The 4,529-nt window shown below is 33.3% G+C and overlaps 1 long non-coding RNA gene across 1 annotated transcript; it reads right to left on the reverse strand.

Moving 5' to 3' along the window:
* Positions 1-352: 352 nt before the first annotated feature.
* LOC103501135 (uncharacterized) lies at positions 353-986 on the reverse strand. Its single transcript, XR_540214.1, has 2 exons — positions 937-986; positions 353-822 (listed from the first exon to the last, which is right to left on the reverse strand). It is a non-coding gene; the product is annotated as an uncharacterized LOC103501135 (long non-coding RNA).
* Positions 987-4,529: the final 3,543 nt, after the last annotated feature.

Below are 4,529 nucleotides of genomic sequence, written 5' to 3' on the forward strand. Positions count from 1 at the left end.
TTCATATTTGGTAAGAGCTTTCTCTGGCTCATTTCCTAGCAGTCTTGGTCTATATTCAGGATTGGGTAATTTTCTTATTTTTGTTTTTATTTTATCTTTCACCGATGGAGAATTTTCCATAACATAGGCTACACTTTGTAGGAAAAAAAAACTTCGAGACATTTGTTTTGGTACGTAATTCTTTTTATATTTAATTCCCATAACATACACATTCTATCAACTACGCGAAATAATATTGATTAGATTATAAGATTCTCATTTTTACTTTTTGATTTATTGGTCGAAAGTTTATATTTTAATTGATCGAAATATACCTGCTCAGGTGGAGGCCAATTTTAATAAACTCTGAAGATTATTCCAAGTTCCATGCAAATGCATTATTATTTCATAACATAACTACACCTCCTCATACGTCCTTTCATTTTTAGCCAAACATAATATTACATACAAAATATCCTCTTTTGTCATCACCTTTCTCGCTGACCCTAGCAAGAAAAATGAATACTCAACTTATACAAAAACACAAAAACTTATACAAATATATCTCTCGACGTGTATGTTTGTATTTAGACCAAGCCCATTATTCCTTTGTCTCCTTGTTACTCCAACAATTATAGTCACTTCTATAGCATCCATGGTGATTATATTCACTAGTTTCATATTGTTTTCTACCTCTTAACTTTTGACTCTCAATAGGATTCTTCTCATGCTCTTCATCTTGCAACTCCAAATGCCTTCCATCAACAAGGAAGAAAGTGTTCATAATCATCAACGCCAACATGATGACTACCGCAACGGCTACGTGTTGTCTCATCTTCTCAGCTGCAAAAAGAAGCAAAGAAAGTTTTGTGATTTCAAGTTAGAACTTTTATGGATTCTGCATGAAATGTAATGAAAAGGGTTTGATTGGGGAAAAAGAATGAATATATAATTTACTATTTTGACTTCTTTTAAGGGAGAATATTTGTATAAGTGGTTTTGTGGCTCTATTATATGGAGGAGGAAGTGTTTATTTATATGGTTATTTTAGTGGGATTTTTCATTTCCACCAAACAAGGCAAAGTTTAAGTGGGTTAGCCACAAATCTTAGAAATCGTTTTTTAAGATCCATTGGAATATAATGATTGAGATGAGAAAATCTGTGTATAAATAGGAGAACTTGCTTTCATGTATTATTGAGAGGAACTGTGTTTTTCATCGGGATTAATGATTTAGTTTCCTGTGAAATTATATACCCTGGAAGTTATCCTTAGGTTTGACGTATAAATTCACGATTATTGGGCTTGCGTATAGCAAAAATTATGTTTTCGAATTTTCTATAAGAAGTTTTACAATAAGAAAAATAAAAAGACACCTAGCATATTTAGCAAAGTGAAGCTAAAATATTACAAAAATTGTAGAAGTTAAACGAATTGCCATTTCTAAAAAAAAAAAAAAAAAAAAAAACTAAAACTAATTGGCAATGTAGCAAAAGTTTCTTTCAACCCGTAAACATGTCTAAAAAGGCCCCTGATGTAACAAAACACTTAGGTCAGAGGCACAAAATTTCTTATTTCATGATATACCCCTATCGATCACTGTAGTTTGAGAGACTTTAATATACTCTTTATAGACATTTATGGAGTTGCTCAAAAAAGTTGGATCTAGGAGACGAAGAGGATACACCTTCAAACATTTGGGTATTTTTCTAAACTAAAATTAAAATAATTATATTGTTAAATTACGTTTCAATATTATTTGTGGCTATCCTGTTGTTACGGTAGTCAATAATATATACATTTCACATTTATTTTTGTACTTGAGTTGAAATATTTTCTGGCTATCCTACCGTTACAATAGCCAATCACGCATAAAGTGACATTTCATAATTAGTTTTTTTGGACAGTTTGTAGAAGTATCAATTAAACACTTAGGTCATTTGCATCTTGTTTGAACCTTCACCTTTTTTAGGACTTTAAGCTTGCCGTTTGATTGAAAATTGTGACATTTTTATGTCTTTAGATGATTTGAAATATACATGACATTTAAAAGTATAGAACATTTTTAACTTTTTGGATGGTTTGTTGAAGTAACTTAGACACTTTTTTATTTATTGTAGTTGATTTCGTGTTTTGTGATCACACTTGGGCATTTGAAACTTTGTTTTGTAGGTTGGCTTTGAGAGTAAAGACAATTTTAAGCACACTTTTAGTTGGACTTTAGTTTCAAAGTCACACTTGGGGCATGTAAGTGTTGTTTTTTAAAATGTCACCTAGGCACTTTTTGATAACTTTTTAGGTTGATTTTGGGTTTGAATGTTACACTTAGGCCATTTACATCTTCGATCAATTTTAACATGTTTAGGTAATTCTTTTGGGTTTTTTGATGGTTTGAAACAAATACAAGGATTTTTTTTGTCTTAAAGTACATTTATTTTTGGATGTTTTAATTTTACACTTTATGGGTCATTTGTCTTAAAGTATTTAATTTTACTTTTTTTATTTTGATACTTGATTCATTTGAAACAAGTAGTTAAGATTTAGCATGTTCTTATTCATTTTAATGTATCTTTTTCAGCTTTATGTAGTTTGAAGGAGCGGGGAATGACTACTTTTTTTATGACTTTCTGACTGAGTTAACAATTTTTTTGCGTCTTTAATATTTTTTTTTTGTTGATTTTGGTATGTCAACAAAATGAAATTTAATATAACTCATGTACCTTGACACACTAAAGAATTATGGTTTGTCATATTTTGACAAAGTATTAAGGGTTGGAAACATTTTCATTTTTAAATTTTTTGGTGCAATGTTAGATATATTTTGTTATAGCCAGAAAATTCATTATATATTTGAAAATTAATCTAAAAGAATATAATATTAACAATAAATGTGAAAAAAATTAAAATCGGTTTTGCCACCTTTTTTGAGTGGCTAGAAATATGTTGACAAATAAAAAGCTTTTGCGACGTTTTGTGTGTGGGCAAAAAAGAAACAAATATTATCTACCGACACATCATTCCTGGCTAACATTAATCAAATTTCTATCTAAAAAATGTATTTGGGCAAATGTCTATTTATACTTATGCCGACAAATTTAGCATGGGGAGAAATTTTCTTTTTGCCTACAAAAATTTTTTCGTTGGTAGAAATAGTTTCTACCTACAAAACAAACGTGCCCAGAAAGTCTAGTTTTTCTATTATTTTTTTCGTGGCTAAAAAGTCTATTTTTCCCGACGTGATGATGATCTCGAGTAAGAAGATCTTTCTATTGATGTTTCTTTCATGGGCTAAAATGTCTTCTCTACTCACGATTTTAATTTGCATGGGCAATTTTGCCGACGTAATGACAACAACATGGGCAAAGGAAACGATGACGTGGTTTCACCCATGAAACGTGGCCACCAAAGAAAACGTTGGTAGAAACTCCGCTCACATTTTTCTTAAGATCCACCCACGTTTTTCTGCATCGAAAAAGACCAAAATTCTTGTAGTGTCGCATGGTATGCTTTCGGATAGCACATATGTAACAACTCAACTCCTTATACTGAGCCGAAGTTATTACTGAAGGTAAAACACATGATTTAAGCCATAAAGTTTAGTTAAAACGAATAAAACTTCAGGATTTTATATGCAAAATGTAAATAAATATTAAAATCCTATTCGGGCCCTATCTACTTTTAAAGAAATGAATTAGTAAATAAGGAAGAAAATAAAACTCAAGTTCTAAATATCCAAAACGAGATGTAAGCGGAAGCAGAAATCCCTATGGCTCGCCACGGTAACTTTTGGTCGCTCGCTCGCCAGCTTGCCTTTGCCCCTACCTCGACCTCTACCTGAAAAACATGACATGGAGAGAATGAGTATAAAATACTCAGTAAGGGACCCACTACTAGTCCCACTAGGTGCCTGTTAGCTTCCTATTAGAGTCCTGTAAATGGTACCCAATCTCTGACACGTTCTCGAACACGTGCAACATGCGCTCCCGTAGGAACGAAAATCTGGTCTTCGGTGTCCCGAGGGAGCACCTAGGACATGCTGGTCTGTAGTGAACCCAGGGGTAACACTAAGACAAATCGGGATGCGAAGACCCCGTTGAATCACTCGAATCATATCTATATCCATGCTAGACTGGCGTCCCGTCGGACCATACAATCCTAAATAGGTGGTGATCCCGAAGGACACCCATGCAGGTACGACTCTAATAGGCTAAGCTAGCAATACCCTAACCATAACATACATGCACATAGCATCATCATGTAATCAAACTAGTCAAATCGCCATTTCACAAACCATCACAATATCCAACATACAATTACAACAAGTCACATCATCATAATATCATACCATCATGTAACCACATCATCAATAACATCGTGCTCTCATTAATTACCTGTGTTATGCAGTCTAGTCCTTATCATGCATAACTGGGGGTGTAAGCGGTCTCTTGGTTCTAATCACAGAGTTAGTAGTAGAAGTCTCTTACTTGGAGATTTTCTCGACGAGTCCTAACAGTGACAACACGCTTTCCTAAGCGGCGCAAGTCCTAAAGG

Source organism: Cucumis melo, chromosome 12, assembly GCF_025177605.1.
Source record: "Cucumis melo cultivar AY chromosome 12, USDA_Cmelo_AY_1.0, whole genome shotgun sequence".
In the NCBI taxonomy this organism is placed as follows: domain Eukaryota; kingdom Viridiplantae; phylum Streptophyta; class Magnoliopsida; order Cucurbitales; family Cucurbitaceae; genus Cucumis; species Cucumis melo.